A 23,990-nucleotide genomic window follows, 5' to 3' on the forward strand; every position below is an offset into this window, starting at 1 on the left:
AAGAGAGACAACTCACTTGATGGTTGGCTTATAAACTGAACATATTAACAGACTCCACCGAAAAGTGTGGCGTTTCTCACTGCAACGCCCAAAGTGATGGCTCACACATCCAAGCAACACAAAAACATCAGGTACGAAACAGGCACATGTGATCCATATGTTTTTGTATCGTCTCAACTTTGGTTAACCAACTTTGCTTAGCCTACAGCTCAGGGCCCAAAACTCTGCTCTGCTCATTCAGGCGGTCTGCAGCATGACTGTAAAAATGCAATTAAAAACCAGACAGCATCTAGAGCAGTGCATTACAACTGTTACAACAGACAGAAAAATCATGAAATGCTCCACCAAGACCTCAGCAAATTGCAGTTGGTCAAGCAACAGTGGTGTTGGGGAGCTCCTGACCTAAAAGCAATAAAGAAACAAAATTAGTGTGCCTATACATTGGGAATGAAGTCTCTTACAACTCTAAAATGTACTATTTGCTTCCAACCTTAAAAAATCTAATTGTTCTTGGGCTCTGAAAACCAACATGGATTTCAATGAGTCCAAACATTTATTCCTGTCTCCTCACATAGTCCCCATTACACTTAGAAATCAACTGAAATCCATCTCTTTCCATCACCAACTTTAGGTAGCCTTGTATCAGGTGAAAGGTCTTTAATTCAATACTAGCTGCCTCTCTTTAGTATAATTAGACTATTTTGGAATGAAAAAAAAAGTATGCGGAATAAAGCAGCTCCACTTTATACATGTTGACACCCTACAGGGCATGCAATAAAAATGTGCGCTCTCTTGCTCTCTCTTCCCCCTCCTTCACATAAGCGCAACCATAGCTTCCCAAGCGCAAGTTTTCTGCACATGCAGGTTACTTTTGCAATGTTACACACATACTACAAGACTCCTTGAACTCAATGAGGCTTACTTCTGACCAACTATTTTAGAATTGCACTGTGAGAAACTCATAAGCATCAAATCTTAACTTGGGATGGCTAGATCAGCCGATTACGGGAAATGACAAGATGGCAGTGCTGGAGCAACCATTCCTTCATCTGTGCATCTGGGACCCCATTCAGAGTTCATGGATGAAACAACGGAAGAGCTCAGCTTGGCCACGCCTGTGCCCTGATCTGCTTTACGGCCTTGACTATCTTTTGACATGTAGTTTTTAAAATCCAAAAGATGGTAGCTGCACACATAACATTTCACATGAACTTAATTAGGTTTCTCATTCACTTATCAAGCAAATGCTTTTCAATAGCGCTACAGGGCAGCAATTATTCAGGAAGTCATTCTCTATCAGGTCTAAACACACTTCTTCGGAATAATATCTGAAGAAGCAGAAGATCAGAAGAAGGTATCTGAAGAATTGTGCATGCACATGAAAGCTCATACCAATGACAAACTTAGTTGGTCTCTAAGGTGCTACTGAAAGGAATTTTTTAAATTTTGTTTCGACTACAGCAGACCAACACAACTACCTACCTGTAACTAGATCTATCAGGTCTGTGCAGCAAAGCAAGAAGATTAGCCTAAAAATAGAGAGCAAGTTGAAGACAGAGGGTTATATCTAACAGCCGTTGCCCAGCTGAAAACAAGGCAATTAGTTTTTCCTGCTGTAGCCTTCCTAATCCCAGGTTGAGGGACCCTCCAAAGCAGATGGGGAGTGGAGGAGAACAACCAAAAATTGCTTCCTTCTCCATTCCACCAATTAAAGCCCCATCATCATCTGAATGACACCCCAAGATAGAAGCCAGATCCTCCCCACCTTCCTTCTCAGCATCCGTAGTGTGTTACTTGCCAGAAAGCAGCCATAAACATCCAATCTGGCTGCTTATCTTCTCATCTTATCAGCTCGCCCAGTAGTTAATTTGTGTGTTTATAGAGTGTTTACAGAATCAGAAAACACCCCTCCCCACCTTCTCACTATATAGAAGGATCTGGCAACTTCTGTTTCAGTGTATCTGAAGAAGTGTGCATGCACACGAAAGCTCATACCAAGAACTAACTTAGTTGGTCTTTAAGGTGCTACTGGAAGGATTTTTTTTTATTTAGAATCAGAAAAGTTTCTGAAGAGCTTCAGAAACCACCTTAAGGCAAAAGCCTTGGAGCAAAATGCAAAAACAGGAAGTATAAATGAGAAAGAAAACACACAAGGTCCGATGAGAGCACACCTTCCAATAACTCAACTTTGCTTTCCTATAGATATGCTGCCCCACTTTTATTTAAAGGGAACCATTAATGTATTGCATTTAATAGACAGCATTTCGTTGACAAGGTTTTCTGGCTTAAACACAACCGAGAGGCTTTGGCACTTGACTGTGCAAGACTCCCCCTGACTGCAAGTGAAGGTGTCCTCACGACAGACAGTCCTACCTGGCAGCTAGGCGTAGGAACATGTCGTTCTGACGACTGATATGCGTGGGCAGCAAAACTAGTAACTAGTTCATGGGCTTGTAACAAATGAAATAAAACTATTATAGTCTAGACAGTAAATGAACTTTACTGAAGTCTAGGTTTTCGGATGAAAGGGTGTAGGCAGATAAGGAATCCCACACTAGATCATATTTGAGGCGGGGGCATTTAACCAATTTAACCAATGCCAGATTTTTAAATCCATCCTCATTCTGCCACCTCCTCCTTACAACCAGCTTTAACTTTTCTGTACTCAGAATATTATTCCAATAAAAATTCAATAGGTAAGACCTATGTCTGTCTGTTGGATCTCAAGATTAACACAGAGTAGCCCAAATTATTGCTTGCAACGTGCTAGATTACAAAAAGAAAAGGAAAACAAATGCTCACCAAAATAAGCAATCCTACCCCACTTACCTGGGAGTAAACCCAACTGAATTCAAGTAGGACTTACTTCTGAGTGGATGTTGTTACTCAGTGATTGCAAGCAGCAATTCACCAGGGACTTTGTTGCACTAAGAGACAACAATGCCCAGTGTTATCTTAGTGGGCACTTTGATGCAGAGACCTCTCTGACTTATAACAGCTCCAGAAACCTCTGATCCGGGTCTCTCAGTCACAGGGAGAGACTGCCTTGAAAGCCAAGTGTTCCTTTCATTCTGTCTGGAATAGGGGTGAATGGAAGTACACGAGGCAGCAAGATTCACCCAGGGGAATTATTTATCTCTGGGAAGAACATGAACAGACGCAGAATGCAAGTCCTTCATGAATACTCAGGAGAAAAGCATGCATCACACATCCCTTAGAAGAAACACACACAAAATGGGCATTTCCAAATGATTTTCCAAATGATTTCTTATCATGCAAAAGGTGCATTCAAGAATGGGTGAAGTACAAGGTTAACACTGCACGTGAAGGAAGGCGAATAGAGAGAATGATCAGGGGATCAGGATTGCAGCTACAAGCCTACACTGCACCAAGGGTGTGTCTGCCTGCACATGCACACTCATGCATTCTGAACACAAGTGAGTTCCTGAGAAAAGAGCACTGGCTCATGTAATGTGGCCCAGAAGGCACTTTATTTCACTATGAATACATTACACAAAAATCAATAGTGATATGGTTCAACAGCCAAAGACTGCAGAGAACAAAAAGGTCAAGACAGGCAGGAAAGGAGACTGATGACTTCCCCAGGGAGAGAAGGTTGTCCCTCTCTCGTGGCCTCCCCATAATCCGCCACCAACGACGAGAGACAAAAGGGTTTCTCACCCAGTCAGACTCATATAGATGTTTAAGACATCTTGGGCCTAGGTGGTCCGACACCTTGCTCTGGCCCGGCTCACACATGCTAGACCATAGACCGTGGTTTGCTTGACAAACTATGTGGCAGCCATGCGTTGTCCCATGGATGATCAAACAAACTATAGCTTGTTTCCTTGAAGTTTGGCTTGTTTTCCAGCTAGTCTTATAGTTTCTTGAGCGTCCAGAGTAGGCTGGTCAAACTAGCCATCACAAAGAATGGCTGCTGGTTTCACATGTAGTGCTAAGCCACAGTTCAGACAAAACCAATGGTGATAATCAGCAACAAATGGCAGCATCTGATTTTGTTTTGTTGGCAGCGGAAAAATCCAGTTAAGCTGCCTGGTCAAGTTCACACATAACACTAAGTCACTGGGTTCTACTGGCACGAGAGATTAGGTCTTGCTCAGGCATGTTGAGAAGGAGTGGGAGAACACCCAACCATTTTCACAAGGCACAAAGGCTTGTGAAAATACAGCTACAGGCAAGGCTTTCAGCTAACAGGCAAGGACTTATCTGTCCACTTTTTAAAAGGGCATTTCTTTGCACCACTTAACTTTGTCACGCTTCATGATTTCTGTTGTAATGGATATCAGCTATTTTCTTTGAATTTTCCATTAGTCAAGTGCTGGGCTGTATCCATTCAATTTCAGTGCCAGAAAATCAGGTCAAAGGAATATGAATTATTTACATACAAACACTTAAAATAAGCATAACTTAAATATATCTAACAGCATAGGGTACTCAGTCCCTTCTGCAGCCCCATAAGCTGAAGAATAAAGTATTGCCAATGGCCCCAATGCCTTCTCCATTATATCCTCCACACAAATATATTCAGTTAAGTCTTGTGGAAAATACAATCCTTCCAATACACATAAAATTCAGAACTGATACACACACACACACACACACACAGTGGTGCCCCGCAAGACGAATGCCTCGCAAGATGGAAAACCCGCTAGACGAAAGGGTTTTCCATTTTGGAGGTGCTTCGCAAAACGAATTTCCAATGGGCTTGCTTCGCAAGACGACAATGTCTTGCGAGTTCCTGCTGGTTCCCCCCCCTTTTTTCTAATCCGCTAATCCGCTAAGCCGCTTATCAGCTGATCCGATCAGCAGATAAGCCGCTAAAAGCCGCTAAAAGCCGCTAATAGCGCTAATCCGTCAATGGGCTTGCTTCGCAAGACGAAAAAACCGCTAGACAAAGAATCATAGAATCATAGAATCCTAGAGTTGGAAGAGGCCACAAGGGCCATCGAGTCCAACCCCCTGCCAAGCAGGAAACACCATCAGAGCACTCCTGACATATGGTTGTCAAGCCTCTGCTTAAAGACCTCCAAGGAAGGAGACTCCACCACACTCCTTGGCAGCAAATTCCACTGTCGAACAGCTCTCACTGTCAGGAAGTTCTTCCTAATGTTTAGGTGGAATCTTCTTTCTTCTTTCTGTGAAAGAGAATCACAGAACAGATTCTTTTCGTCTTGCGAGGCACCACTGTATATATATATGCTGTTCTTTGAATGGGATTTACTCTGAATACCAGTGGAGAAGAGGACAAAGGAGCATGCCCACTCTACAATCCATCCTGGAATTTCTCCAGACAATCCATTATTGCTGGTCTTTCAGCAGTCCTTGATCTGTGTTTACAAACAGGCTGCAACATGCCCAAAGCAGCAGATCATACCAGCATAGGCCAGCATGCTTTGGGTGCTTTCGCCTCAGTCTGCCGATCTATAGAACAGGCCATAGCACGGGAGAGGCAGGAAGAAGGTCCACAGAAGGCCTGCAGGTCCTCCTGCTCCTGTCTAGGAGTGCAAGCCCCAACCCAACCTGCCTAGGCTAGCTAATGCTGCAAGCTGATCACCCAGGTGGTAGTCTAATGATCCCAAAAGCAAAGTCACTTGAACGGAGAGTTCCGGTGTAGAACCTCCTCTTTCAATTACATCAGGAAAGGTTGTGTGTAAACTATATGAACTACAGCCTTCAGAACTAAGCCTGGAAGACTGGTTCTAACAGATGTTTCTGTTAATCCACCATTCAACAGATGATGGAAGGGAATGTGCAAATTATTTGAATGGACAAGTGTTCCCAATTTTTAGCCACCCTTTGCAGCCAGCCCAAGATCTCCACTCACGGACACTCGCCTGACAGCACACTGAGCTTCAAAGCTGCTGAGACTTACCAGCCACTGATACTGTGCGAAGGAGCTGGTCTGCCTGCCTGGCTTCCATGGGGGCAGAGAGGCTCCTTCCAACTCAACTAAGCTTCATGCCCATTTGAGGTGATTAAAATACATGAAACTTTGACAATGCAGTCCAGGGGTGACAAACAAGTGTGGATCCTTCCAATATAGGGCCGGTGTGTGAGAGAGAGACATGTCTTTTTCCTTTCACACATTTGGGAAACATTAAATTCTGCAAGCCCACCTCTTGCCAGGACAATTTATTTCCCTTTTGCTGCAAGCACATTGGTTTAAAAAATAATAATCAAGAGAATGAAGTCTACATCACACACACCCCCAATTTTGGTCTGTTACTTCCCAGCACGGCACACCACAGCTGGGGGTTTGATTTTTAAATGATCCCTACTGTTGTACCTCAGGAGTAATAAGAAACGCCCTGCTCCTCTCCACTACATATGTCTCTTTGGCAATTTCCTTCCACCTTCAACCAACAGGGAACACAAGCACCTTGTGTGTTTTAAGAGGGCTGTGCACATATCTAAACACAAAACTCTCTCCTCTCTGAGCACACACCCTCCTCCTCTTGTTTTGACAGGAAAACCACCACATTTGTTTCCTGTTTCTCAGAGCCAAGCAGAAGCGGCCCAGAATTTCCTTACCATCTATGCAACTGTTGATCTATGTATAATTCTTGAAGGTGGGTCAATTAATGTTATCTTGCCATTGTGGCTTATTTCTTTATTTCCTTTCTAGGCTGGGGAATGCTTCAGCAGCAAGAAAAACAATGTGGTGCAACAGTTTGCACAAAAAGGAAAGCAGAAAAAAGGAACATTTGCCATGCCAGCAGACAGACAGCAGCAGTTACCAGAGGACTCGAGGAGGTGCTGCAAAACAATGCAGTTGACAATGGAACTAGAGGAAGAACGAGTCCCTCCACCCCACCCCACCCCACCCCGACCTAAGAGGTTTCCCACCACACCTGTAACACAGTTCACAACCCCACCCACACTCTCAGCCACCTTCTCTCACACAGCTGGTCAGGCCAAGGTATCTCCCTCCCTCTTCCCCAGTGAGGGCAACACAAGCTTGGGTCAGCATTCCTCGGTCCTTTTGCTTGTGGGGGCAGAATCATAGAATTGCAGAGTTGGAAGGGACCGCAAGGGTCATCTAGTCCAACCCCCTGCAGTGCAGGAAACCTTTGCCCAACATGGGGGGGGGGGAGAGGGTCCCAATGAGAGTTTGAACATGATGTTCCATTCTTAGGGTGGGAGTGGAAGAAATCACAGTCCAAGCCAAGGTTTAAAACACTACAGGAAGTCCTGCCTCCTCCACAAGACTGTATCTGCAGTACTTTGCCTTATCACCAATCCCAGGAAGCTAGCTACGGTCTGCCCACCACCAGGTAGCCCAATTCCCTCATTTCTTGACCATTAATTTCTGCAAACTCTTCTTGTTTCATCTCTCCTCTAGTCTGGCAGCAAAGCAAAAACACACACGAAACAGGAAGATCAATCTAAAGGTAAAGATTTATATATTTCAGGCATATTTGATTGCTGAGTTTGGAATACAATCATTAAGGATCATCTGCACTTGGTGTTTGGGACGGAGCAAGGACTCCTCCTCCTCACTCTGCCTCCCGGAATGAGCGAGTGTCTCTGCCTTGGTGCCAAGGACTCAACTCTTCCAGTTCCCATCATAAACGTGTCCATAGCTTCAACTGGTTCACTGGGCACAAGAAAAGCACATCATAAGAGTGCAGATAGAGCTTCACTCGTTGTTAGCTGGCATTCGTGCACAAATCAAAGCGGTGGCTCCCGCCTTTATATTTCAAAAAATGGCTTTAGGCCTTGGTTGACCAGGTGGCATAACTCCTCATAAGACATTCTTGGAGCGGGTCTCCTAACTTACCCTAGTACCTCAATTTGCAGAGGTTACCGTGATGTTGACAAAGAGCCAAGGCCTCTCTGTGATGGGATCTCTTCTTGGAAACTCTTCATTAGGCACCTTCATTGCTAGTTTTTAGCCACATAGACAAGCCAGATTGCTAGAAAGGTTTATTTCACTGCAAAGCCCATCATGTGACTGTTGATATTATTGTAGACTTCATTGTTTTATGGTTGTCAATGTTGATGTTATTCTAGACTTTGTTATTTTATGACTGTCAATATTTCAATTTTTATAACTGTTTTTATGCTGCAAGTCTCCTTCGGGACCTGTAATAATTGGCCAAACAACAGGAGAGTTGGGCAAACAATGATCTAGTAAGTCCGCAACTTAGGCGCAATTAACTTGTGCACATTCAGCTTTACATGCTTGGCAATAAAAAATATAAAAAATTTAAGGGGAGGCAGTCCAGGGGAAAAGGCATCGGCAATCCCACCCAATGTGTTTTGACTACACACAATTTTGACTTTAGGTGCAATCCCCGGAACATAACCCCTGTGGAAGTTGAGCAGTGCGCAGACTTTCTGAAGACGCAAGCACTTCGCTGTAACCCTGAGAATGCATCTCAGCAACGTAAGAATCTCCTTAACCCAAGACAGACCCACCGCTCCATCTAGCCGAGTTTTCTACAGCAACTGGCAAAGCTCTCCAGGCTTTCAGACAGAGAGTCTTTCCCAGCCCCACTTGGAGATGCTGGGGACTGAACCACGGCCTTGCATGCTAAAAGCTCCACCACTGAGCTGTGGTCCTTCCTTAACACAGAGCTATTTGCATTTTTAAAATTAAATTCTACTCAATGCATCACTAAGGTTTTTGTGGATTTTTTGCACTCAACAATACCAGGCAACACCATTCATATTTTCGAGGCACAGTGGAGTGCGCCTCCAGGGGTGAAGCCAAGCCTCTGCGTTAGCAGTGCCAAGGTGACCTCCCCAGGGCGCTAGCCTGGGCGTTGTGCCTGGAGGTCCTGGGCTGCCCAGACAAAACAACCCCCCTCTCTTTTGGCCTCACTGATGTGATCCAAAGGTAAGCAGAGCAAGACATTCGATACCAGCTTTGCTGCAGGAGTTGCCAGAAAGAGGGGTACAAGGCGCCATCTAACCATATTGAGGACCCCACCCCAGATTTGTGTCGGGTTTACTCCTGAGCCTTTTCTTCTCCTGAAGATATGCCGCAAGGCAGTGGCGCTTTAGGGTCAGAGTTTTCCTTCCCATTGGCAAGCCTCACCGGCCCTTCACTTCCCTCTACAGCATGTGCAGAAACTGCCTTCTTGAGTACACAAGAACTGGTCTCGTCCATTCCATCCTCCGGAGTCTGTCTTCTCATAAGAAAATCTAAAAATATATTGGATGGATGGCACTGCCTGGACTATTTGAACTGCCAAACTCATTTAGCAGCCCTCCTATGTGTATTGAATTGCTCAAGGTTGCAAAGAGGAGATTGTTCACTACTACTATTTCACACACATTTTTGTGTTTTTAACATCTATCAGGTATGCTGGGCATGTCAACTGGGAGTTTGGAAGCCAGAATAGTTGGTTCTCAATGTCTATCTCTCTGCACTGTAATGGAAATTCTTACATCACAAGTGAAGAACTCCCCATTCACCCCACAACAGCTTTGCATACCAATATACTGTTGGATGTACGAAGGTGTTCCGGTTTCTCCAGGCCACACCCAACTCGAGAGTATTCTGCTCTCTGAAGGGCTCTGCTGTACTTACTTGCAAAGGCCCTGGAAGGCAAGGGTCTCCTGAGCACAGGAAAACTGCACCAGAGCTTTAGCCTTGCTTTTCCTTTGCCAGCAAACTTCCTCTAAATATCAGCTGAATGTATTTGTTCATTTCAGCCTTGAGGCTTCTTTATTACTATTTATTAGCCCCCCCCCCCTTCACAGTAAGATCCCAGGGCAAGTTAAAAACCCACAAACAATCAAACATATTAATTAATATTACTGATCGGTCATTTACTGCCATAGTTCTACCATTTTACAAAAAGGAATAAGGCAGGCTGTGACTGAGGATACTTGTGCTAGCTTTTAAAAAACATACCTAAAAACTATTGCATTAAAAACGACACCAATATTTAAATACCAGACAAAGGCAGGTAGTGCCGTGGTCTAATCCACTGAGTCTCTCAGGCTTGCTGATCAGAAGGTCATCAGTTTGAATCCCTGTGACGGGGTGAGTTCCTGTTGCTGTGTCCCCACTCCTACCAACCCAGCAAGTAGATAAATAGGTACTGCTGCGACAGGAAGGTAAACAGTGTTTCCATGCGCTCTGGCTTCCGTCATGGTGTTCTGTTGCACAAGAAGCATTTTGTCCTGCTGGCCGCATGACCTGGAAAGCTGTCTGCGGACAAACGTCGGCTCGCTCGGGCTGAAAGCGAGATGAGCGCTACAACCCCATACTCTCCTTTGACTGGACTTAACCATCCAGGGGTCCTTTACCTTTAAGCTTTACAAGTCCTTTTCCTTTCAAGAGCTCTTGGCTCCACTGGGCTTCTTGTGCCGCCTTTAGACTCCAAACTTCTGGGCACAAATGGGATAGTTATCAAATGTAGGAAGGAAGCAGAACTCAAACTCTTTAATGTGGGGAAATGTTAACTCATCTCAACTTCCAAGCTGGTCCCAATGTTAGACCTTTAAAGAAATTCGCTATTTAATTTTGAAAAGGGAGAACCTTTTCTGGAGTTACGAAATACCTGTCTTGGAGTGGTGTGGGAGTGTTAAGTACATATATTATCAGCCTACTTTCATGTTCATTTTCTCCTAAAATTTTGTTGATAGCATGGGTGACAGACAGATTCTGTCCAAATCTTTAGAGGGCAAAGTAAGTCTTGATATCCTGCAATTTTTCTTCCAAGATAAAATTTCTCCACACACCACACTCCAAGGGCTGAATAAGGTAATCACACAATTTCTCCCTTGTTTTGTTTTTTTGGTGGGGGAGGCAGAGAAGGGAAGAGGCAATGACCACCAGACAAGCTGCAATGAGGTTTGGGCTCCTGTGCTCCCCTCCCCTTCATCTCTCTGCATAGGATCCCAGCAGCTTTGGTTAACCACAGTGAAGGATCTGGTCAACATGCTAAACTGTGGTTAACAGTTTTTTTCAAGCAGGACAGCTTCATAACCCATGAATTGAAGTTGGCTTGTTCAAAACAAATCATAGTTCAGATAAACTACAGTTTACGGTTAGGTTAACACAGCCAGCAAGCTTCAATCTAAACTAGAAGGCCAAGCGTATGAACTTCTCGCAACTGTGCTGAGAAAGAGAGAAACATAGGAGTCCGAGGCTCACTGCAGCCCAGTCACATGCCACTAAACTAGGGTCTAGCAATTATTATTGGGGGGGGGCAGCATTCAGTCAATCCCCTTTTGACATCAGCAGCTGCTAAAGAGCAACCCCAAGCTTCAACTCAGCCTTATTTGCATGCTTGGCGAACAATACAAGGTGGGGTTTCTCAGATTTCCTTACCCCAGAGTCTTCTCGAAAGGATAAAAAACTACTGAAGCCCACCAATCACAAAATGTTGACACAGGACATACCATTTTAGGCAGATTTTGTTTCAGAGGGCAAAGACTTCTTTTTATCTCTCTGTATCTCCTTGCTGCTCTCTGCAAACTGCCTGTTTCTTCCATCCCTCCTCCCTTTCCAGCCCCGTCTTCCTCCTAGTCGGAAGCCTATGCCAAGGAGGCCATTACATGATACACAGCTGATTAATTTCTTCTTTCATTCCCGCATTTAGATGCACAAAGAGAAACTCAATCAATAAAAGAAAGCCCAATAGCCAATTTGATTAATCCCTCCCTTACTCCCAAGTTTATTATCAGTAAAATGACGAACCATCTCTCTCTTCCTAAATTTCCTTCCTGCATCTTATCTTCCTCACAGAAGGGAGGCGATGCTTTCTGGCTCAGCAGGGGGCCTGGAAGGAGGGGAGGAAGACCACAGCATTTGGGGCGGGCGGGCAGGAACTTCTCCTTTTCCTCTCCTTCAAGATCTGTCACAACTCTCCAGCCTCCCTCCTTTCCTCACTCAGGTGGCTAAATTTCCTCACTTCCTCTCCCCCAACCCGTTTTTTGCTTGCTGCACCCTCACTCTCGCCTCTTCCTCTTACCAAATCCCCTGTCCCACAAGTGCCTCTGCAGGGAGCTGCTGGCGGCCTCAGTCCAAGCAAAACACTGCGGCATGACCTGGGCGGTGTGGCTTGTGCCCAGAGGCGTCCCCGCTTGCCCCTTTCCTCCACTGCAGAATTCCCCATTCCCACGACTCCCATCCACCCGCAGCCTCTAGACTGGATAGCAGGCAGCAGGAAACTTCTCCATGGCAGGTACTCTGTTCTAAGCCCTCCAGCTCCCAGCACTTGACAAAGGGTTACTGGCTCTGCAGGGTTCACTAGAGTAAGACGGATGGAGGCCACCTTTCAAGGAGTATTGCTACCACAATGCACTGGACTCCCCCCAAGAACAGTATTGATCAGAAAAGGAAGGACTAGATTTTCCCACTGAAATTACAGGCACCAACAGGCTACCATGGCAATGCTATAGCAACCTGACTGTGGTTACCTGGAACAATGATTATGCAGGCATGTTTCTAAAGGTGTGCCTAAAACCCGCTGGTTTTGCATAACTGGTTCTTGAAATTCTTCAGCAGAGAGGGCAAACTGGCCCCAGAGCCTTATCTGATGCGACAGCCAGCAACCCAGTTTCTCCCTGTTGATGATACCCGATGTTAAAGAACAGACAAGCCCACACCAAGCTCTTTGGGGGGCCTGGATTGAAGACCTGGGACAACAGCAAAATAAAGGTAAAGACAAAACAACTAAGAGAATAAACCTAACCTACAGAAGACTCTCTCCACCACCTTCTAAAACACACTGAGAAGAATGTGTCATCATGCTGTTTTCCATCTTAACTGTGCCTACCTAGAAGGAAGTCAAGAGAACATGTGGGATACTTAGGCTTTACTTTACTGAAAGGTGAAGTCAACACTGGAATTCAAGTTTCCTCTCTCTGACGGTAATAGGAAGAGAGCCCTGGGCTTACAAATTTTATTTATTACATTCCTAGTCCAACTTTCTTCCAAGAGGCTCAGGGCAGTGCCTGTGGGACCCACACAATGTTATCCTTACGGACACCTTGCCAGAGAGGGTGAGCCAGGCCCCTTCTCTCAGCCCACAGTTCGAACAGAGAACTTCATGGCCGAACGTGTCTTCCCAGGCCTGGTCAAAAACTCTGACCACTACACCAAGCCGCCATCATGTCTTTCCACCATGCTTGTGCCACACACAATATATGGGCCAAGTGGAACATCTTCATCAAAGATCTCATGGTGATTCACAGAATAAAAAACTGCCCCTCTGAAGGCTCCATTAGTCTCGTCTGTTTGGTGGCAGAAGCCACCTTGTTGTTTGTAAACATTAGCTGCCCAAAAATGGAGGAAAACAAAAAGGTGGCCATGGAGAGACTTCTTTTCCCCACTTTTATCATGTATTGATTTAGTATTTATCCCTGAACTTTCCTTCTGTCTTCAAAGCCAAGACACAGCTCATGGACCTGACGTCACCTGGCTTACCTAAGAGCCTCCATCCTCCGCCTCCTGCCACAAAATGTCGAAGGAGGGTCTCAGCACTGGCCTACTTTTCAGGGCTGGCATAAGCACTAGCGAGAAGCACCTGTGGGTCCAAATTCAGGGAGTAAATGACTCCCAAGCTAAGATTGCTTTCCATGTTTGAAGAAGACACAGAAGAGACAAAAAGAGCTTGTGTTTTTTATGCAGCTAGATTGCTTATTACACAATTGGGAAAAACTCTACAGATGCCATAGACCGTTGGTACAGGAAGCTCTGGAAGAGGGCAGCAGAGAAACGTACCCACCAGATGCACATGATCAAAGCCCAGTGAAACCAGAACCACATTTCCCTGTTTGAAATGACTTTATCGCTTACACTGTGAAAAATACTAAAAACAAGTTCCACCACCATCACTTAAAAATTATGTTTCAGTTTGGAAATGTTTAATATTGGGAAAGGTCCCAAACAACTTATGAAGACGGGTTAATGTGCATCAGTTGATATTTGTGGAACCTGCATTATAACTGGCCAATCTTGGCCACACTGAGAGGGAACTGGAAGAGGCTTGTTTTTCCAAAATGCATTTTGCTGCAGAATTGTTCCCCAAATTGTTTTCCAAAATGCATTTTGCTGCGGAATTGTTCCCCATTTATAGTTTTTTACTGTAAAGTCCTTAATAAAAAGGAATGCAAAGCCAGCACTACCTAAACACAGAACTATTTCATAAAACTAGTCACTGCAAAATAATCTCAATTGCAGCAATTGAAAGTTCAGTGTGTTTGTGGTTGCAATCTGCCTGCAGGGCAGCAAGAACACAGGCTGTCAGAAGGAGATGGAGGCATGTGAATGAACGGAGGCAAGGGAACAAACATTCATTTGTTGTTTTTTGAAAGATGGTGATAAGATAAAGATCAATGTAACTTTTTTATGTGCTGAGCTTTTTGTGGTGAATCTCTTCCAACCTAGTTTGTTTGGTGCCTATTCTATCACTCCCAAAACACCTGCATTTTTAAGCATTCTGTGAGCTCAGGACCATGAGCCCCATGTGGTCACTCCGTACCAGCAGATGCCCGTCTTGACACCCTGCCTTCAATAATGTGATTTTTATTAATTTTCAGCAGGACAAAGGACAGTAAGCAAATATGAGGTCACACGGATATTATACAGAAAGGGCACTGTATGAATGGATGGGTGGCTGTGTCATTCCCATCGTTTAGACCAAAACCAAACCTTCTAACTGAAGGAGTGGACTTCAGTGGTGACACTGCATCATCCCACATCTGCTGGCACAGAATGACTGCAATACTTATAAAACCAGTGCCTTTAGTCAGAACCAAGGCCTGGTACTCACTGCGGGTGTGTGGGTGTGGTGGTGCCTGTGTTTGAACGCTACAGCTGGGGGGGGCCTTACATTCAAAAGGAAAACAGCTGGAACATTAAATGCTAGCATGTTGGGGACCAGGATGGAGAACTTTCTCCCTGGTTGGCAGCTATGCAGGGTTATTTGAATATATTCTTCTGGATCAGGCCAAGGGACCATTCTAGACACTCCTGCTCATCTCCCCATGGCCAACCAGGCGCCCATGGAAAGCCCACAGGCAGGACAGGGAAGCAATGGAGTTATTCCTACCTGGGATTCTCAGCATGCTGCCTGACAGGGGAGCTACTCCATAGCCTTATCCTCCGTGGAAGGGAGTCTGAAGTGGCGCAGCCCAGGTCAAGGCTTGCTGCCTTAAGGAGAACTGCACCAAGGAGTTTATTTATTGGTGGAAGAGTTGTAGGCAGGAAGGAAGAAGCAACAAGCTGGCAGGGGAGGGGCAGGGGCACAGCCAGCATTCCTGACAGGGGGGCAGAACCCAGCTGTCTGAAACACAATTGGCCAGTTAGTTAAGTATTTTTGTTTGTTTACTTGATGGGGGGGAGCAGCTGCCCCCCCCCGCCAAGGGGGGCGTTTGCCTGAAGGGGGGCTTTGAGGGAACTCTTTATCTGTATCAGCAGGCATGCATGTGGAAGGAACTCCAGTCCTGAGGGTAAAAGGTAGACTCCTTTTTCACTGCAGGAGTGTCCCCAAGTGCCACTTGTAACTCACACACACAGAACTTAATTTAAGTGTGTGTTTATATATATAATTTGTATACTGCCCTTCATCTGAAGATCTCAGGACAGCATAAAATACAAGATAAAACACAAAATACATAATAAAAACAAGAACAAAAGCAAAACAAAATAAACAATGCCCCATCATGGCAGCCACTTTGTTCTACGAGGAAGAAATAAAGGCACGCAGTGGGGGACACCATAAATTTGCTGCCTACCCATCGTGACTCCAGCCATCAAGAATCAAACATGCTCCTATAGTCACAGTCCCATCCCAAGCCTAGTACGTCTTGTCCAAAACTGTGCTTTTTCCTAACAGCTTCCAAGCAAACCTCATTTTGAGGTCAACCTCTGCAGATTTGTAGTCAGTCTCCAAGGAGAGCTGAAGCAGGGCAAGAAGGAGAAATCTTGCGTTGAGGAGACCCCGGCACAAACTCCCCACTCAGCCGTGAAGCTCAGAGGGCTGTGCTTGGCCCCTTCCCTCTTAACTTAAATCTAACTCACAGAAGTTTTGCAGGCGTAAAATGCAAGTGTGTCAGGACTAGAAGGAGTCTGCTGGATCCGGCCAAGGACTCATCTAGTCCAGCACCCTCTTCTCACAGTGGCCGACCAGATGCCTGGGGGAAAGCGGCAAGCAGGACCCGAAGGCACGAGCCGCCGCCTCCGCCCTGGTCCCCAGCACCTGGGATTCCGGAGCATCACCTCCTGACTGGGGAGGAAGAGCAGAGCCGCCTGCTCTGCAGGATTTCTGGCATGCCATTCTTGAGTTCATTGGTTAAAGTCAGGGGGCAAAATGCAACACACAATTTAGCCCTCAAGCCTCCTTTCTTTGCCCAGCTGCTGCTTCACTAAGAAACTTGATTTCCTTTCAAAGGTCCTTTCCTGCCTTTGTTGACCATCCTCTCTTTTGCTGCGGCTGCACAAGGTACACTGAACCCAGCTCTGTAAGACAATACTGCTCTCTGACTCCTCTGCCAAGCGCTGGACACCTTATATGCATGATACTAAAAATAAAAACAGAAGAAACACACCTTCACCTAAGTCAGCCCAACTATTCCAGGGGCAGATTAGACAGTGTGCATATAGAGCAAAAACTATGTATTGACAAATATTTAATAGTCACTTCAGACAATTTTAGGCTGTCACGCATACGGCTTGCCACAAAATGCTCACTTCTCAGCATGGCCAAAAGTATTCGGAACAGCAACAAACAGGTTGCTTTTTGCTCTTTTGAACTTACCAGTGCAACAGGTGTTGCTGCAGGCAAAGCCCTCTAGAGTTAGTGGCTCCTGAAGCAGCGAAAATATTCAGGATGAACCCATGTTAACCAGCTCCAGCACTTGTCGGTTAGGAAGGAAGAGGCACAGTTAAAAGTTACAAGAAGTCAGAGGGGGTGGGAGATCAAGAAGATTCAATGGGCCAATCAAGTGACTGCACATCACAATTTTAACCTCCTGCAACACCCCAACTGAAAGAGAAGCACAGGAGTTTCCCCTACGGGTTGGTTGCTTCCAACTTGGCTCCACGTCTGCTGCAGTTCCCTTCCTTGTGGCCCAGCAGCTGCTTCTACCAACCTTCCTTTGCATTCCTTAAATGCCCCCAGGCAAAGGCGGCCTGGGGGTGTAAGTGCCACCAAAGTACTCAAATACTTTAGATAAGCCCACAATAGCAATAGTGGACTTCACTTCCCCAGACTCAGCAAGTGAAGCAGCTAACATCACTTCTTGGAGAACAGAGACAGACCCAGACAGAAATGATCCTTATTGTTTTGGTTTTTACAGAGAAGGGTTGAGGGGACATCCAAAGAGAAACAAATGGTACGTAAGATACTTGCAAGAATTTACATGATTACTCATGATTTAAGACCACATTTTCTGGTTTTGAGTAGCGAGACAACTAGGTATGGGGGAGGCGTGACAGATTTATAAAATTACATATTAGTGGTTTGGAGAAAAATGCTTTTCCCTCCCTTCTCAGTTGTAGAACTCCTACTCCCCTCAATAGTTTACTGGAAGCGGGTTCAGAAATTGCAAAAGAAGAGTTTCCTCTTCACAAAACTAATTTATGGGAAACACTGCAAAGGAGACGTGTGCAGAAAAGTTTTTTTAAGCAGATTTGAGGAACGTGGGGGGCAGGTCTAGTAAGGGACAAGCAGCCTCCAAGTTCAGGGGCATCTGAACACCAGATAGGAGAGATCCCTACTATCATGTCCTGCTTGCAAGTGCCCAGACAACACACCTGGCTGCTGGAGACGGAATGAGGGCGTGGATGAACAGACCCCCAGCCAGGGAATTCCTGATACCCTCTGGCAGCATCAACAAGACTCGGCTCCAAACCTTATGAAGCAACACTTGCAAGTCACTGATTGCATTTAAAGGCTTAATGCCCTTCTTCTGGCATAGGAGGCCATACAGAATGAGAGAACTGTGGAGCTGGAAGGGACCCTGAGGCTCATCTAGCCCACCCCCACCCACCCCCCGCCAATGCAGGAATCTGCAGCTGTCCCGTCCAGGGATTGAACCTGCAACCTTGGTGCTATCAGCCCCCTGCTCTTCCCAGCGGAGCTGAGTTGGCCCTCCAATCTCGCCGGGCTCCAACTCTCATCCCCCCTGACAATGGGCTATGATGTCTGGGGAAGATGGGAGTTGGAGTTCAGCCTCATCTGGGAAGAAGGCAACAGAATTCCTTATCTGCCATTACAGTTCAGTTTGGGGTGTGGGCAGTTTATGCGAAAGTTTCTCTCTCACACATACAGTCCTTCTAAGTCCCATGCGCAGAGGTAGCATTCCCTGCAAGGTCGCCGAAAGCTCAGGCCCCAGAGCGGTACCCCAGATGCAAGAACATCTGCAGCCACTTTGGACTGGCGGCGCGACACGGAGGCTGGAATTGAACCCTTCGTATTCCACGTTCCCACACCAGCTGGCAAGCTCCGAAAGAAGTACAGAAAGGGAAAAGCGCACACGCGCACATCGCCCTTCGCATCGGGCTGAAGCCCAAACCGCTGCTATGGGCATTAAAACAAAACCCCCGTCGATTGAACGGAGGCAGGCCAAGTCATCCCTGTCGCCTCCTTCCCGCACAACTCCGGGGGAAGGGGCCGCACTCTGCCCCGCTCGCGGGCCGCCCACTGAAGGGCCAAAGCGCCTCGCGGCCCCCGCCCCACTCACAAAGGGACCAGGCGCGTCCCAGACCCGCGCAGGGGGCGCGCCGGGAAGCGCCGAAAGTGGCCCGGAAAGGGCCAAGGGGAGCCGGGGAGCCGCAGCCAGAGGCAGCCCAGGAGCCCTTTGAAGCCGGAGGGGGGAGAGAAAGAAAGAAGGAAGGAAGGAGAAAGCTCCGCGGAGGGAGGTTGGGCAAAGCAGCCGCCACCAGACTCCGAAGCGACTCCGCTCTCCCAGCCCGCCCCTCTTCGCGGTTCTCCTCTCCGAAGCGCAGGGCGGACAAAGCCGCGGCCGGGCGCCCCGAGGAGGACAAAGGCGAGGCGGGCGCGAGGAAGCGGGGATGGAGAGCAGCTCCTCGCCCGCCCTCGCTTGGGGGAACCTCCGCGTCCGGCGCGCGCCCTCCGCCCGCACGTGCCCCGCGCGCCCGCCCGCCGCCAAGCCCTCACCTCGGGGCGCGCTCTCCTCCGGCCGGAGCCCCGCGCGGCGGCTCCTTCCCGCGCTCGCTCGCTCGCTCGTCCGTTCCTCGCTGCTCGCTCGCTCGGCGCCCGGGCTCGCCTTGCAGGCGCCGCGGGGCGGATCCCGCCGGCGCGCGGGCTGCTGACTCACGGGCCGCGGCTCCGCCCCGCTCCGCCGCTTTGTGTCTCGGCCCCTCCGCCCGCCGCCGCCTTTGTTGTTTGGGGCGCGCGAGAAGCGCGGTGGCGGCGGCGGCGTCTCAGGCGGACCGTCGGGCAGGAAGGCGCTCCGAATCGGGCTGCTTTCCGCGCGAGTCTCCAATCAGCTTCCGCAGAGCGCGGTGGCCGAAAAGGAGCCCGGCGGCGCCCACTGCCGGAAGAGCGAGGCCCGCTGCCTTCTGCCCGCCGTCGGTGGGAGCTGCGCCGCGCGGAGACCCGGCCGCCCTCGGCGCGCCTCCCCGGCGAGAGGCCGGCGGACCCGGAGCCCCAGGAGGGGGCCGGCGCTGTCGGCTGGCTGAGATTGGAGAAGATGCCTCCCCTATAGCAAAGTGGAAAGTCAAAAGGATTCTTTTCCCTCCCCAATTAAGCCTTTAAAGGAAACCTTTCCCCCCCAAATGCAAACGCTATTCATTAATAAAGCCTCTAACCTAGTTTTCTTTCAACAAATGCCTTGGGTGGTTTTGCAGGAATACATAAGGGTAATTACAAATAAAGATTAGAGATGGAGCAATGGGCCAGCTCTGAAATCTGCCTGCTATGATAAAGGTCAACCGTGGCTTTGAATCCTATTTTTATCAGAGGTTTCTATAAATTCCCCTTAAGGAAAACATCCACTTTGCTGATGTTTCAGCAGATTCTGCCCCTGGTTTTAGATGGGTTCTGTGGGCATTCCTTCTCATTGCATCTGTGAAGATGGCGTTGTCGAAGGCATTCCCCCAATATATGCTTTATTGCCGCATTACAAAATAAGATTGGTTGGTACATGGAACAAGACATTTGCCGCACTTCTTACTTGTTTGCACTTTTTTACAATCAAGAAGTTTAAGGCAAGTGATGGGTTCCGTTTATGTACTTCATAAATGTGGCAAATTTTGAGAATCCTGTTCAGGTAAAACATCTGTACAATGTTTGTACACTAATGCGCAAAGCATGTGAAATAAACAAGATGAGCTTGAGCTCTTGGTACAGCAAACTAAATATGACATAATAGGCATCACTGAAACCTGGTGGGATAAGTCCCACGATTGGAATGTAATAATGGGGGGATACAATCTATTTCAGAGAAACAGACCAGACAAGAAAGGAGGAGGAGTGGCGATATATGTCAGGGATGTGTATACCTGTGAAGAGATCCAAGATTTAGATCCTTAAAGCCAAAGTGAGAGCATTTGGGTCAAAATTATGGGAGAAAAGAATAACAGAGACCTCATTGTGGGAGTTTACTATAGATCCCCAAGCCAAACGGAGGACATAGATGATGCCTTCCTGGAACAGATGGCCAAGCATGCAAAAGGAAGGGAGACAGTAGTAATGGGGGACTTCAATTACCCGGATATTTGTTGGATGTCAAACTCAGCCAAGAGCATAAGGTCAAACAGATTCCTCACTGGCCTTGCAGACAACTTCATTGTCCAGAAAGTGGGAGAAGCAACAAGAGGAACAGCCATTTTAGATCTGGTCCTAACCGATGTTGATGACCTGGTTAGTGGGGTAGAAGTGGAAGGATCATTAGGCGCGAGTGATCATGCTCTTCTGAAGTTTACTATACAGCGGAAAGGAGCGGCCAAGCATACTAGGACTCAATTTCTTGACTTTAAGAAAGCCGACTTCATAAAACTTAGGGAAGTGCTGGGTGAGATCCCATGGACAGTAATACTAAAAGGAAAGGGAGTTCATGATGGCTGGGAGTTTGTTAAGAGGGAGATAGTAAAAGCACAACGTCAGGCAATACCAATGAGACGGAAACATGGAAGGTGCCTAAAGAAGCCAAGAACTTTTAACTGAGTTAAGATTAAAAAAGGATGTGTACAAAAAAATGGAAAAGGGGGGAAACCACGTGTAGACACAAAGTCAGAAAAGCTAAAGCACAGAATGAACTCAGGCTTGCTAGAGAGGTTAAAAGCAACAAAAAAGGCTTTTATGGGTATGTTCGTAGCAAAAGGAAGAACAAAGAAACAGTGGGGTCACTCAGAGGAGAAGATGGTGAAATGCAAACAGGGGACACAGAAAGGGCTGAACTCCTCAATGCCTTCTTTGCCTCAGTCTTCTCCGATAAAGAAAACAATGCCCAACCTGAAGAATTTGGAGCAAATGATTCAGCAAAGCAAACACAGCCCAGAATAACTAAGGAGATAGTACAAGAATACTTGGCTAGTCTAGATGTATTCAAGTCTCCAGGGCCAGATGAACTGCATCCAAGAGTATTAAAAGAACTGGCAAATGTGATCTCAGAACCACTGGCAGTCATCTTTGAGAATTCCTGGAGAACAGGCGAAGTCCCGGCAGACTGGAGGAGGGCAAATGTTGTCCCTATTTTCAAAAAGGGGAAAAGAGAGGACCCAAATAATTACCGCCCAGTCAGTCTGACATCAATACCAGGGAAGATTCTGGAGCAGATCATTAAGCAAACAGTCTGTGAGCACCTAGAAAGGAATGCTGTGATCACCAATAGTCAGCATGGATTTCTGAAAAATAAGTCATGTCAAACTAACCTGATCTCATTTTTTGACAGAATTACAAGCCTGGTAGATGAAGGGAACGCAGTGGATGTAGCCTACCTTGATTTCAGCAAGGCATTTGACAAGGTGCCCCATGATATTCTTGTAAAGAAGCTGGTAAAATGCGGTCTTGACTCTGCTACCACTCAGTGGATTTGTAACTGGCTGACTGACCGAACCCAAAGGGTGCTCATCAATGGTTCCTCTTCATCCTGGAGAAGAGTGACTAGTGGGGTGCCACAGGGTTCTGTCTTGGGCCCGGTCTTATTCAACATCTTTATCAACGACTTGGATGATGGACTCAAGGGTATCCTGATCAAATTTGCAGATGACACCAAACTGGAAGGGGTGGCTAACACCCCAGAGGACAGGAGCACACTTCAAAACGACCTTGACAGATTAGAGAACTGGGCAAAAATAAACAAGATGAATTTTAACAGGGAGAAATGTAAAGTATTGCACTTGGGCAAAAAAAAATGAGAGGCACAAATACAAGATGGGGGACACCTGGCTTGAGAGCAGTACATGTGAAAAGGATCTAGGAGTCTTGGTTGACCACAAACTTGACATGAGCCAACAGTGTGATGCGGCAGCCAAAGCAATTCTGGGCTGCATCAATAGGAGTATAGCATCTAGATCAAGGGAAGTAATAGTGCCACTGTATTCTGCTCTGGTCAGACCACACCTGGAGTACTGTGTCCAGTTCTGGGCACCACAATTCAAGAAGGACACTGACAAACTGGAACGTGTCCAGAGGAGGGCAACCAAAATGGTCAAAGGCCTGGAAACGATGCCTTATGAGGAACGGCTAAGGGAGCTGGGCATGTTTAGCCTGGAGAAGAGGAGGTTAAGGGGTGATATGATAGCCATGTTCAAATATATAAAAGGATGTCACATAGAGGAGGGAGAAAGGTTGTTTTCTGCTGCTCCAGAGAAGCGGACACGGAGCAATGGATCCAAACTACAAGAAAGAAGATTCCACCTAAACATTAGGAAGAACTTCCTGACAGTAAGAGCTGTTTGACAGTGGAATTTGCTGCCAAGGAGTGTGGTGGAGTCTCCTACTTTGGAGGTCTTTAAGCAGAGGCTTGACAACCATATGTCAGGAGTGCTCTGATGGTGTTTCCTGCTTGGCAGGGGGTTGGACTCGATGGCCCTTGTGGTCTCTTCCAACTCTATGATTCTATGATTCTATTCTATGATTCTATGATTCTATCTGTAGAACTTAAGCACACGGCAATACCTAATTAGAAACAACAGCCTGAGATCTTAGCTGTATCAGATCTTCCTTGTATATTTATGCTCTGAACTGCCATGAGATCGTTGTATGAAGGGCAGTGTGCAAATTTAATAAATAAATTGAAATGGAAATGTGAGATGAAAAGGGACATTATTTTGTGTGAACCTTCCAACCAGTTAAAAATAAACCAGGTTAACAATTTGGTTTCAATTTGTTGATGTTGTTACACTGTTTAATCTTTTCTAAGTCACTTTGAGGTTTTTACATTCAAATGGTGTATGTATATTTTATAATAAACAAACCACGTTATTTTGCACCAAGTTAACATGAGCTAAGAAAACACCAGTCTTTTTACTCTCTGGGGGGGCATCCAGGGGGTGGGGAATATTGTCTTGGTCTTCCTGTTTATAACACTAGTACAGTGGTACTTCAGTTTAAGAACAGCCGTGTTTACGAACTATTTGGTTTACGAACTCTGCAAAACCGGAATTAGTGTCCAGGTTTGCAAACTTTAGCTCAGTGTAAGAACGGAATCTGAACGGTGGAAGGGCACCGGTGGCGGGAGGCCTAATTAGGAAAAGCGCACTTCGGTTTAAGAACGGTTTCGGTTTAAGAACGGACTTCAGGAACAGATTAAGTTTGTAAACTGAGGTACCACTGTACTTCTGTCTTGTTTTCTAACATTCCTTTCACGCCACAGCACCTGCTGGGTTATGGAACGGTGCCTCTTGGGCCAATACACTGGCGTGACACTTTAAATGTCATTCACGCACGTGCGTGTGGTGTGACATAACTGAAGAAAGGCCCTGCTCTGCTCTGCCGATGCTTACCAAAGAGGTGATGCCTGGATATTTTATGTGAGTGGGTGATGCACAGAAATACTTTTATGAAGGATAAATAAAATAAAAACCCTGGGGA

At 46.6% G+C, this 23,990-nt stretch overlaps 1 protein-coding gene across 3 annotated transcripts in view; it reads right to left on the minus strand.

Moving 5' to 3' along the window:
• The window catches only part of FAM107B (family with sequence similarity 107 member B), a 107,503-nt gene that overhangs the window by 39,107 nt on the left and 44,406 nt on the right, over positions 1-23,990 (minus strand). Inside the window, exon 1 of one of the 3 annotated variants that reach the window (XM_082240180.1) lies at positions 19,110-19,143. The exons of 1 other annotated variant lie outside the window; for it this stretch is intronic. The gene's annotated coding sequence lies outside the window, so the exon portion shown is untranslated. Of the gene's footprint in view, positions 1-16,745; positions 17,052-19,109; positions 19,144-23,990 lie in introns of those variants that run through there. One more of the 3 variants, XM_082240181.1, reaches the window with a different exon arrangement.

This window comes from Podarcis vaucheri (genome assembly GCF_965113315.1).
Source record: "Podarcis vaucheri genome assembly, chromosome: 10".
NCBI lineage: Eukaryota > Metazoa > Chordata > Lepidosauria > Squamata > Lacertidae > Podarcis > Podarcis vaucheri.